Source organism: Cydia pomonella, unplaced genomic scaffold (assembly GCF_033807575.1).
Source record: "Cydia pomonella isolate Wapato2018A unplaced genomic scaffold, ilCydPomo1 PGA_scaffold_213, whole genome shotgun sequence".
Lineage (NCBI taxonomy): Eukaryota > Metazoa > Arthropoda > Insecta > Lepidoptera > Tortricidae > Cydia > Cydia pomonella.
Window position 1 is genome coordinate 65,468 of NW_026907853.1, and position 14,004 is coordinate 79,471.

The 14,004-nt window shown below is 38.6% G+C and overlaps 1 long non-coding RNA gene across 1 annotated transcript; it reads left to right on the forward strand.

The window, feature by feature from the left end:
* The first annotated feature begins 270 nt into the window (after positions 1-270).
* LOC133533908 (uncharacterized) lies at positions 271-2,051 on the forward strand. The gene is made up of 2 exons (XR_009801942.1): positions 271-1,392; positions 1,750-2,051. It is a non-coding gene; the product is annotated as an uncharacterized LOC133533908 (long non-coding RNA).
* The last annotated feature ends 11,953 nt before the right edge of the window (positions 2,052-14,004 follow it).

The following is a 14,004-nucleotide window of genomic DNA, read 5'->3' on the forward strand; positions in this document are numbered from 1 at the left end:
AAACATGATCCTCCCTCTAATTGACCTTATTGATCATATCATCAAGCCCTATTTTTTCTTATATTTTCCCGTCGCTTTGGTAAGATGCCGTTAGAAAGTCCAATTCCTCCTCCTTCTCAAACTACCGCTCTATTTATTTCCATTTCTTCGTTTCCTCTCTAAAGTTCTTGAGTGTCTTTTGTACATAAACAGATTACCGTTTTGAACAGACATGTGCTCACGAACCCATATTAACCGAGTTACCCTATACGGCACAGCACAATTATCGCTCTTGTAAAAAATACTGCAGATATACGTGCAGATATGGTATATCACGGTGTTATCATTCTTGGATTTCGATAATGCTTTAAACACGGGTGACTTCGACATCTTAGTACGCATATTGTGTTCTCTTACTTAATGTATTTCCTGTGACAGTGAACTAGTTCCATAGTTATTAAGTGGGGCGTCAACAGAGGTGAATTGCTTTTAATCTTCATTGTGCCTGCATAGGACGGGGCAGCGTGTTGTCTCCTGTTTCATTTCCTTACTTTATTAACTCTAACACGTCATATTTTCTTCTTCTACCACTTTAAACATACTGTCAAGGCTCTTTTACTCATCTACCATAGACTATCTGCACCATGAACATGAACACTAATTTAGAAAGCATTTTGATTTGGATTTTCACGTTACGGTCTCAAGGTTAATCCACCGAAATTTAAGTTATAGTGATAGGTACCTAGGTCAAAGTGTTCAAAGTGTATTTTCTTCTACCACATTGATCATGGCTGGTTCACAAGACTCTCTGCAGCCGGCATTGCAAGCACGCCGCGAAGAGCAGCGTCGCCGAGAAGAGCAGCAGCGGCGAGATGCGGAGCGTCGTCAAGAAGAGAAGCGGCAACGAGAGGAGCAGGCTCGGCGAGCTGGGGAGAGTCGCAAAGAACATGAGCGTCGGCAAGATCAGCTTGTAACGTTATACGTTACATGAAAGTACTATTATTTAAATAAACTACATGAATAAATGAAGATACAACTTAAAACTAATTTTACAAATTAATATTTTCAATTTTAAACATAAACATGCAACAAGTCTTCGTCGGCGCCGTTTTAGCGCTCTTCGAAAGATTTCGTATGCCACATTTTAGCGCTCACGGTAACGAGTTCTTTTGTTTGTCGAATATACTTATAGGGAGTTGCATTAGCGGATCGCTCCCACCATTCCCGAACTGCACTCGAGATAGAACACACGTCACACGGATCATCGGTCTCTGATACGTACCTAATTTTGGAAAATGTAACCGATATGATATAATTAATATGCGTGTTGTCATCTCTAAACGTTCCTCAAAGTGTTTAGCGTCGTAAATACGTTAAATGTTATAATGCGAGTGTGAATAAACACCAAATTGGGTAAGTGGTCAATTTATTGACGCAAATGTAGTTCTATCTCGCTAAATAGATATTAAGATAATTCTAGTGTTTTTACTTTGCATCATCAAATCATTTCACGTTAAACTCATTAGTTTAAATATGATTTTGCCCGAGCATGCTGCTGTAACGGTATTGCATCAGAATTTATTTCCACCCTCATTTTAAAATTCTAAATTATTGCATCATCTTTACAAATTGTAATCTCCGACTCTGATTGTGAACATCCACGGCATCACTGCTACATTTTAGGTGCTTTCTTTTTCTGACGTTTGCCGGGGATGCTCACAAATTACGTTGCCGGACTATTTCCTTACACATTTGGATGACGCGTTCCAGGGTCCAACGTTCGGGCTGCTATTTTGGGTGGAGGTTCCACCGCAGCCACACCTACCACCAACGCTACTCTCGCCAGTAGAAGGGCGAGCTCTTCATCAAGCCCCGGGCAGCCAAGTACAGTCGTCCACAATTGCGGCGCCCGACGGCACAACCCAGGCGAGAGTACCTAACCGCAAAATGGATAGGATCTTTGTGTGAATTTATAAAACCAAACCTGCGACCCATTTTAGTTAAGTGGCCCCCGCGTATTCCTTATCGTTGTTTTTTTATTTTTTATTTTAAATTAAATATTTTTTATTTTGCACGAGTCTAGTCTACTCATATCTCTCTTTTAGTTAGTAAACTAGATAGTAACCGTGACAAGCTTCGCCAACAAGAAGAAAAAGTGCGGGAACGAGCAGAGGAATGTCGCAGACGTGAAGAAATAGCTAAGGATTATGCCGAGGCAGCCAAGCGACAAGCCGCCGAAGCACGGAAAGAAGCAGACCGGGCTCGACAAGCGGCGTTGGTAGCTGCCGCGGCCGCAGCCGCGAGAGCGTTCTTCAGAAAGTAAGTGTAGCCCTATAATAAACTGAAGGCATTTACAAAGTTGTAACATCAAGTTAGAATTAAGCCTTGTTCCTTTTAGTTGCAGACAAATTCAATGTAAATCCGAGACAGTTTAGAACAGCAGTGTGGACAATCGACTAGGTAAAAGATGAAAAAAAAGATAAGTCATTTAATTTAAGGATGACTCACGTAAAGCGAGGCGTAGACTAGCAAGAACTTGCATGCAATTTACGTTACATTACCGACTACTAATAGTTAGGGAGGCGAATAGGGGAATTTTCGGTAATACTCGAGCGTGGCAGTTTAAGATATGAGAGATACCTTAGACCTAATAGAACAACCTTGTAAAGTATTTAGCTCTATATGTAGTGACGCGCGCCTAGGATAGACGATCAGATTAGTAAAAAAAAATTGACTGTCTGAAATACTCGAGCGCGTCAGATTAAGATATTGGGGGTTGATTTTAGTGTTTTAAGACTAAATTTAACTAATCTGACGATAAGTCCTTGACGCCGCCGAGTTATAGGGTCGCGAACTTGTAAAAAAAAAACGTTAATCCGGCATTCTCGAGCGCGATTTTTTTATTTTTTATTTTGAAGAATATAATCTAAAACTTACTAAAAATACAAAATCTGCCGGTTTCCGCATGACCGGAAGTGTGGAGGAGCCATTTCGTCTTCCGAATAACGCGTTGCGGCATATAAGTCGCGAACGATACATTTTACAAAAAAAAAGTTTAAATAAACAGAAAAGGTAATTTTATTTTACACAAAAAAGGTCTCTTTACATTTTTGTCCAAAGTTAAAACTTTTTGACTTGAAGCATCATAAAAACTCAAACTCCCGGTTTTTAGGGTTCCGTAGCCAAATGGCAAAAACGGAACCCTTATAGATTCGTCATGTCCGTCTGTCTGTCCGATTATGTCACAGCCACTTTTTTCCGAAACTATAAGAGCTATACTGTTCAAACTTGGTAAGTAGATGTATTCTATGAACCGCATTAAGATGTTTACACAAAAATAGAAAAAAAAAACAATAAATTTTGGGGGTTCCCCATACTTAGAACTGAAACTAAAAAAAACTTTTTTCATCAAACCCATACGTGTGAGGTATCTATGGATAGGTCTTTAAAAATGATATTGAGGTTTCTAATATCATTTTTTTCTAAACTGAATAGTTTGCGCGAGAGACACTTCCAAAGTATAAAAATGTGTGTCCCCCCCCCCCCCCGTAACTTCTAAAATAACAGAATGAAAAATCTAAAAAAATATATGATATACATTGCCATGCAAACTTCCACCGAAAATTGGTTTGAACGAGATCTACTAAGTAGTTTTTTTTAATACGTCATAAAATTAATTTTTTTTTTTCATCAGACCCATACGTGTGGGGTATCTAGGGATAGGTCTTCAAAAATGATATTTAGGTTTCTAATATCATTTTTTTCTAAACTGAATAGTTTGCGCGAGAGACACTTCCAAAGTGGTAAAATGTGTGTCCAAAGTGGTAAAATGTTGAACGAGATCTAGTAAGTAGATTTTTTTTTAATACGTCATAAATGGTACGGAACCCTTCATGCGCGAGTCCGACTCGCACTTGGCCGCTTTTTGAGTATATCTCGAAAACTGAGGGTGTTAATAAAAATTTATATGAAATAACGATGATTAAATTACGTGACTTTTATTATATCTCAAATTTTTTTAAAGGAAAAAAAAAAGAAACCAAAAAACCTTTTTCGGTCAGATTAAGAGAACCCACCAAAATTTTTGTCAGATTAAGAAAATATGCTTTCAGGATACCGAGATAAACCTCCCCTATGAAAATCTGACGCGCTCGAGTATTTCAAAAAAACTTTTTTTTTTTTGCATTTTCAAAAATTCATCGTAACTTATCGTCACGCCGAAATCGTCAGTTTTTTTAAAGGGAGCTTCCTTGGGGCCTACTTAACACCCCTTCCGAAAATCTGACGCGCTCGAGTAAATTTTTTTTTTTTGCATTTTTGACTACTTTATATTCCTACCCCCACCACGAAAACCGGCAGATTAGTATACCGTTGTTATCAGAGGCACTTGGGGCATACGTAGTATGAATATCTGACGCGCTCGAGAATGCCCAAGTAACTGTTTTTTTTAACATTTTTGAAAAACCGTACACGCCAAACCCACCGCTAAAATGGTTTTTACCATACGAGCTTTTCTTTTCGAAATTATTTTATCTTTCGATTTTGATAGGTCTCGACGGCGCCGTTGAATTACGCCATTTAGCTACCTCGCCTCCCTAACTATAAGATAAACTGCTTTCAAAAGTTTGATCAGATACCGCAATGTAATGAAAATTGCATGCAAGTTCTTGCTAGTCTAAACCTCGTTTTAGACCGGGCCGGGGCCAGGCCTGAGCGATCGGTAATCACGTGACGTTTTCTACTGATAACGAGGAGCCCCTGTCCTGTCTAATGTGAGTCATCCTTTATTTGTCACAAACATGTACGAACATGTACAAACAACAAAAGCAAAGTTAAATAAGCTATAACTGTAGCTGTGCGATGTGAGTTTTCATAAAAGGTAGCTCCGTTTAAACTAGATTAGAAAAGAATAAATATAAAAGGGCGAAAGGGTCGAAGGTTGTCTGGAAAAGATTGCTTGTTAGCAATAAGACCGTATACTGAAATTCAGGGCGGATCAACATTTCTATAGAATTTCAATTTGTCCTCATGAAATTCCCGTGTCTCTCTAGAAGCTACTCGTATACTCTCCGTGACATTTTGAGGACGTTTAACGAAGTCACTAAGTTTGCAAGCGCCGCTATCTGGGGCATAGTGCTGGAGTTACTTCGGCTACCATCTAATTTACTAAACTGGCTTCATAGAAGTAAACCGTTTAAAAGCAGTAGTCAAGGAATATTCAACGAAATTGTTGATTATACTTTACCGTCGTCCACTTGCAATGCTATAACAAGACGACAAGTGAAACACGAAAATATACTAATACTGTCAGACAGCAAATCAGTACTACAAGCGCTATGCAGCGACAAACTTAATTCAGAGCTTATACTCGAATGTCATCGAAGCCTCACGGAAGTGAGCAAAGAAGGCAAAAAAGTAACAATTCAATGGATAAAGGGGCATAATGGATCAAGAGGAAACGATGCAGCGGACGAACTGGTCAGGAAAGGTTCAGAAACACCGGCATATGGACCCGAGCTCTACATACATAACCAGCTAGACTCACATCACAGACAACTGTACAACAAGTACTGGAATGAAATGGACACATGCAGGCAGACCAAGGATATTTTACCGGAACTGAACTACAAGCTCACCAAAATACTACTGAAAATACCCAGACACAAACTACGTAAAATAGTAGGATTAATAACAGGACACAATACGCTAAACAAACACCTACACAATATGGGAAAAACAGACAGCCCCATGTGCAGAGCGTGCATGGAAGAAGAGGATATAACAAAACACATTCTTCTAGACTGCAAACAGGTAGAAGTATACAGGACCAAATACCTAGGGACTCCGTGCACACTAAAGGAGGCAGTTAGCAACCTGAAAACATTGCTAGGCTTCGTGGAGGAGCTGGGGTGGTTAGAGTAGCGCTACCTCGTTTCACGCAAAATAGGCACAATAGTTGTCGAGTTGCGGAAAATGCCCAGAAGCACTAACACTAACTAACTAACCGTCGTCCACATTTTTAAGTATTAACTGACAATGTAACAACCTGCCTGGCCTAGTGGGTAGTGACCCTGCCTATGAAGTCGATGGTCCCGGGTTTGAATTCTGGAAGGGTATATGTATGTATTTGTGTGATAAGTGCGGATTCCGGAGTCCCATGACTCCCGTCGAGAAACCACCATGTGTTTTCTATGTATAATGTATTTATCTATTTAAGTATTGGATATCTTCGCCTAGTACCCATAGTACAAGCTTTGCTTAGTTTGGGACTAGGTCGATCTGTGCAAGATTGACCTCAAATATTTATTTATTTCTTTAATTTGAAAACTCTAATGTTATGGTAAATTTATAGTGTAGCTGTCGGTACATATCTTAAAACACAAGCAAGCATATTTTTGACCTAGTGATATTCCATAGCTTGGCTTTTAATTATAACTGTGTCGAACCACAAACCAATGTCTAATATTTTGAACAAAATCTAAAGAATAGTAAGTGTTCGTAAGTAATAGTAGTCAAAATTATTTAGAATAAAAGACCCGTGCTATGCTTGGCCATCAGAAATTTTGTTTTAGTGCCTCGTGCTTGGTAGAGGCACTAAAACAAAATTTCAAGAAGGAGGCAAGGAGAATTCACCGGAAATAGTACGTTAACCCTTACTAACATATTTAATTTCATTTTAAGCAGAAACTATTTTAACCCTTTTTTATTATATTTTATATACTACTCCTTCCTTGCCGTATCCGGCAATGGCGACTCCATCAACAATTCTTGTCCGGATTATGAAATGCCCTTATGTGGCTCGCAAAACCAAACTTTGTTTTGAAGATGCGGTCACACGATGCGCAATGGAGTTGTCCAGTCGAGTTGCGGGTGTATGTGTAGGAGGGCTTAGGTCGCGTCTTGCGGATATGACGCTTAGCATCTAGGTCTTCCAGACGCTGCTGCTCAAATTGAGCTACTTTCTTTTGAACACTAGAACGCCATTCCGATCTTTGCAATGCAATGCCCTCCCAGCAGTCAGTCGGTATCCCGCAAGCGACGAGGTGGCGTTTGAGAACGTCTTTATGTCGCAGGTATTGGCCCCCCTGCTTCCGTATATTTTATATAAATGTGTCACTAAAACAGTTTCGTTGAGTTTCCGGACTATGTCTGGATTTTTGGCATATTTTATAATAAATGTCTCAGATTCTCACATGGTTAGGATCGCAGGCGCGGATACAAGATTTGGCTTAGGGGGGGGCCATTTTGAGAAAATCATATATTTTTGCACAGAAAATCAGGTAAAAAAAAATGTTACTCAATTTAGTAATGTGAGAGCCAGGGTTTTAGGGGGGGGGGGGGGGCATTGCCCCTATGGCCCCCCCCTTGTATCCGCGCCTGTAGGATCGCAATCATTTAAAATGACTACTTATCTCTGACTTTCGATAAAGGCAACCGCAATTAAGCTATATATCTACTGCATATGGCAGAAATTGAACTCCAAATTAAGTAGGTGAAGACTTTGTTTGTTTTGTTTGGAGTTGCAGGCGTACATAAGCTACGGACACTGCTTACCAACAGGCGGGCCGTATACTTGTTTGCCACCGACGTTATACAAAACCTGCATACCGCTGTGATGTCAATAATAGAGAAAAGTTTAGCTTTATATGTACTTAACATATGAGTTTAGATACCTAAGCTAAACTTTATCTTCGTAATTTTAACAAGTCTTACGATTACGTACCTACCTTATTCATTCCATATAAGTCATATAAAAAAAACATAGCAGGCAAAACCAGGTAGCGGTTATAAATTAATTCGAGCTGCTGATCTGAAATAGTGCTTTTCAAAGCACTAGGTGGACTTTTCATACTGTTTTATACCGTGCACTGTGCCGGAACTAGCTGTTACAAGTTATTGTTGCCAGTTCAGTATCCGGCAAGAAGTTTCACAATAGGTATTCATATTTTAAAATGGTTTAGCTGGCAGGTCGCAGCCTTTAGTGCGATTCTATATTTAGAACATCTAGTGAACAGAAGGTCGGTTTAGTTTGGTGAACAAAATGGCTTCCGTAAAATGTTCCTACATTGCTCCACTATTTAATGCATGTTAATTATAAGATGTAATGTTTTGAAAAGATGTGTCCTTGTGTTCAGAGGTGTAGGGTTAGAGCTGACGTAGCTTTATTTGACGTTCATAAGCTCATTGTAATATGCCGACTTGAATAATAAACTATCATTATCGTATCCAAGTTAAGAAAATTATGAATTTGTTTATCTACAGTCAAGTTCGATGGACGATAACGTGGTACATTTTCCTCATAAGTCTTCATCCGATTACAGACACACCTGCTCTAAAATCGGCCTCAATAGCGTAGAATTAGATACCTCCAAACCTCTGTATCTTTAGGTAGTTAAATCAAAGCAAACAAATAATTTGTGCATTTTCGGGTAGTTATAACATTTATTGGTTAACCAACCAAATACAAAATCGCCTATATCTGTCACTGAACGACCTGACTTTAACCTACATTAGTTAGTGTTTCTATCCTCTGTGAGACCTTTGTTATATGAAAAATGGAATAAAGTGTGGCAAGCGTCTTATAAAACTGGAAGTAGCCTACATTATGGTAGCTTGCAACCATATATCCCAGTTAGACCATGGTTTTTCAAGAACAAGGGGTTTTCAAAATTAATCACGTCATGTATTATTAGGCTTCGCCTTGGATTCATTTGTTCCCCTGTGCGTTTGGCCAAAATGAGGATAAGGGACAGCTTTATTTGTGAGTGTGGACTGGACGAGGGTACTACAAATCATATTTTATTGGAGTGTCCTAAAATACGTTATCCTATATATGATTTTCTTCCTCGTGAGATTAGCCGTCCAGTAAATATTAACTTTTTACTAACTTTAGTTTTTACTCCGTTTTGTGGTATTTTGAGTAAATTCCTAGCTAAAAATAATCTTAAATTGTAGTATGTATCATATTATTGTATACTAAATATATGGTGTACCGAACTATTTGGCCACTTTGGTTGCTATAAAGTATTTGACGCTGACTGTACAATAAGTTCGTAGATTTAATACTTAACTGTAGTTTGTTCTGTACATACTGTAGTGTTCATATTGTTTAATAGTTGTATGTATTAGTCTATTAGTTAGTCGTAATTTGTATTTCTTTGCAGATCGGATACTCCACCGAACACTGTCTATGACCGTAATAAGATTCATATACTAGCCGTGTCTTATCCAAACTCGACATTGGCAGAATCATCAACACCTTGATGGAGCCATAACACGAAAAATTGATTGATTGGGCATTTTCTGCAAATCGACAACCATTGTGCCTATTTTGCGTGAAATCGAGGTAGCTCTACACTCTAACCACCCCAGCTCCTCCACGAAGCCTAGCAAGGCTTTCTGGTTGATAACTGCCTCCTTTAGTGTGCACAGAGACCCTAGGTCTTTGCTCCTGTATACTTCTACCTGTTTGCAGTCTAGGAGAATATGTTTTGTTGTTTTCTCTTCTTCCATGCACGCTCTGCACATGGGGCCTTTTAACCTACCTTATTTGATCATGTAATATTTTCGTCAACCCTCAACTGAATTTAGATACCTCAAAAACCTAGTAAGTAGCCCGCTAGAGAATGATTGTTTATCATTGGTACTTAGTGGTAACTAGTGGGAATAACCCGAAATATCTTAAAAGTTGTTGTGAGACACTAGCATTGATTACTAACAGCGCGGCTTACGTGGGCGATGACTCGCGAATGCGACGCGACGTCGTTGAGCTCCGGCAACAGCCTTACTCACCGGCAGGAACACAACACTATGAGTACGGTTTTCTGTAAGGTGGAGGTACTACCCCAGTTGGGTTGGCTTTAGATCTGGAATGACATCCACTGTGCTGTGAATCATCAATCATCACCTGCTGCAATAATTTACGGGGTGAATATATAGGTCATACTGAGCAACTTTTACTATGGGACCAATCCCGAAATCGCGAAAAAAAAAGTACTGTCCCATAGAAAATGTCAAGGTCAGACACCCAAAATGTATGAAACAGCCAATTTTTTTTCGTGATTTGGGTTTGGTCCCAAAATAAAAGTTGCTCTGTATGACCTATATAATATATTTACCCCGTAAATTATTGTGTCTAAATAATCCCATAAACATCCTGTGTAATACAATGGTTAGTAGTTTTTTTATACTACGTCGGTGGCAAACACGCAAAGGAGTTACATGTGCATTGCCGACCCTAAACTCCCCCCCCCCCCCCCACTAGTTGAGCTCTGGCAACCTTACTTACCGGTAGGAACACAACACTGAGCAGGGTCTAGTGATATTTGGCTGCTGTTTTCTGTAAGGTGGAGGTACGTCCCCAGTTGGGCTCTGCTCTAGATCTGGAATGACATCCACTGGCTGTGCCTACCTCTACCTATTCACGTACATTTTTCTTGAAGCTGACATAATTTGTTTTACGGCCTCGTGTAAAATTTGGTCTGAAGACTCCGATGTCGCTAGCTTTTGATACAGGGCAGCCGACAAGCCTGCTAGCAATCGATTATAATTATTATCGGATCTGTGGCTAATATGGCAGCTGAATAATGTTACACCAGAGAGAAGTAGATTTATCAAAAATATTAACCTCCGTAGGCACATTTACTTTTAATTTTTTAGGGTTCCGTGGTCAACTAGGAAGTAGGAACCCTTATAAAAAAGCGTTTAATTTCGGACAAGATACCCATACACAAATTATAAAACAACAAACAATTAAATTATTTACATACAAATTATTTTAATTAAATTAAAATATCAATTATATATTATAGTTTCGCCATGTCTGCCTGTCCGTCCGTCGGCGGCTTTGCTCCAGGAATCCGTGATCGAGTGCTAGAAAGCTGCAATTTGGCATGGATACATAAATCATGCATGGCGACAGAACGGTAAAAAGTAGAAAAAAAAATATGTTGGTTTATTTATTTTTTTCGCTTTCCAATCCCGTCAAATGGTGTGGGGTATCGTTGGATAGGTATTTTAAAACAAATATGGGTTTCTAAGAACTATTTTAAAATAACTGTATATTTTCGGAAATAATCGCTCCGAAAGAAAAATAAATATATGTCCCCCCATCTAAGTAAATAGGCGCATATAAAATATTCGCTGTCAACGAGTAAGTCTTAGTAGCTCAGTTGGTAGAGCGGCGGGCTTGTATTCTGGAGTCGCAAGTTCGAGTCTCTTCCAAGACAGTAAATTCCACTGTTCCTTTATTTATAGCATAGTAAACAGCGCCGACAGCAATAAGGAATATTGTTACTATATTCTGTCGTTAGAGTGCATGACTATTAGCACAAACCGAAAACCATAGACTTAACTTATAGGTATATGCTATACAGTAAACAGTTTTTTGACATGTTTTCACACATTATTTGTTTCGAATAAATATGACATTGATGCGTCGAGGCGATTTATTAACTACTCATGCTCGTGGCGCAGTTTTAATATATATACTTATACAAAAATCGAGTGACTTTGAGAGTCATAGATATATGTTATTATGCATTTATATGTACAGACTTATCACTAAGTCATTACTAGGGCAGCTATGTTTAGACATAGAAAGTTTTGCATAATAATTAATAATTCAGCCTATATACGTCCCACTGCTGGGCACAGGCCTCCTCTCATGCGCGAGAGGGCTCGGGCTATAGTCCCCACGCTAGCCCAATGCGGATTGGGGACTTCACATACACCTTTGAATTTCTTCGCAGATGTATGCAGGTTTCCTCACGATGTTTTCCTTCACCGAAAAGCTGGTGGTAAATATCAAATGATATTTCGTACATAAGTTCCGAAAAACTCATTGGTACGAGCCAGGATTTGAACCCGCGACCTCCGGATTGAAATAATAATTATATACTGAATTTCGAGGCGTTGTGGAGGTTGTAAGTCTGTTTTATTAAGTAGTCCCTGGTTACACGTGATGTAATAATCACGGAATTGTGGGATCTGACTGATGGGCTGCTCGGAACACTTCCATTAGCCATACATCAACGTTTATGTATTGACTTCATTTAGAATTAGATTAGAGTCGACACTTATTCATATATTCTATATGAAATTTGAATCCTAAAGCAGTTATGCTCGAGAAAATATTATTTTCGCCGATGAATGTTATCTGAAAAGTGGTTCGCACCTCTCAGTATTAAAGAACATTACTTTTACAGAACATATGGTGCCACTTTCCCGCACGCGTGCGGGAATGAGCACTTTCCGTGCATATGTCGAAACTTTAAAGAGCCATATGTACTGTAAAATGTTGTACGATACAGGTGCGAATAGGTGATTCGCAACTCATGTCGATTTAAAACCGATGGGAGTATCTCCACTCGTTGCGTATTTCCTATTTTCTGCACTTGTATCGTAAATAACTATTCATCAGCTTTAAAGAAAAAAGTTACTGTCAAATAAATATTTTGTGACACACTTTTATTGCAGTATATCAAGTACTTCACAAGACCTTTCAAATGAGCATACGCTCGATGTGTTTTTGTTTTTCCATCGAGGAGTTTGCTTCTGATCTCTTCATCAGATCAGCTCCAGGTCAGCGTATATTATTGCATTTTCCTTGCAATGAACTCCAAATTTCAACTGAATCAGACACTAGGCCGTAGTTGAAACGAATACAAATATTTACTTCACATCTCATGCCTTAAATGTGGGTCATTGTTGGTTTATAAAGAGCGCAGAAAGTGATACGTTTCAGCTCTAGTACAGAAACACTTTTTCGTACCTACACACATACCATGACCCCGTCACATGAGTAACTAATGGAAAAAATATTGAATTTAAAATATTGTCTAATTTACCTGCCCGGAACAATGGGTAATTGTTCTAATTTTACTAATCCCCCCACATTGGATATTTTTGTTATCAAACATGATGTAAGTAATCGTTCAAATGAAATATTTTTGATTTATTTTGTTGAATTGTATTCACATCGATTTCATAAGGCGGGAACTAAAAGCAAACGTTTTTTTTAATCCTTAATCTTGCGTAAGTGAACAAAGGCAATTTTTTTTTACTTTTACTACATTTAAGTTATTTGGCACTATTCATGTAAAAAATAAAATAAAAGATATAAAAATGTCATGGCTAGTTTTTATGTATTATATTTGTCTATGTTACTTTTCTAAAATTTGGTTTGATGGTAAAAACTAGCCAAGTCAAATCCTTTATAATTTCAGGATTTTCTATTCTAAACAGCACAGAACTTGGCACCCATAAAGATCTCAATTTTTTGTGCCGACCGAGTCAACAACTACACATATTCTTAGTATTGAACTTGGCTCTCATTTGTGTTTTAAAATTTCTGTTAGGATGTGTATTTTCATAAATATTGCAATCTAAAACAAGCATTTATTTACAATAACAATATACATAATGGATATATACAGATGATTACTATAACTAGCTTATATCTAAAATAGGCCCTTGAGGCATTGTACCAAGGATGCTGGCGGCATTTCCTCGTTGTATCGCAATACTGATACGTTGTCCGAGAAAGCCGCCAGCTCTTCGGTCACCAGTTACGTCAACCAGACGTTTCGCGATTTCTCCAAAAAAACTTGTGCGCGCTTGGACCCCATGGACCTAGAGTTTCAACGCCAAAATGTTTTTCGCTAGGGGTTATTTCTTCAGACTTGTAGCGTCTCCGTTAGCAAGCAAGTCCTATGGAAAAAATCATAGCCGTCTATTACTCCAATTATTTTGCAAAACTGCCTTGTCTTGTTTGGTTTTTTTCACATTCGATATGAAAAGTAGAGTGTTCGGGTGAAGTGCGCCATCAGTCTCGGACTATTGACGCTCTGCGTTCTATAATAAACAGAACAAGGGTCCATATTATTCTCACAAAACGCCAAAAATCCTGACATGTCCGGGAGAATCCTGACAATGTTAGGAACAAAAATAACCTTAGGAGTCCATACGTCGGGGTTTTCTTGTATTTATAACTATGTCTATTGTAAAATAATTACCAAACTATGA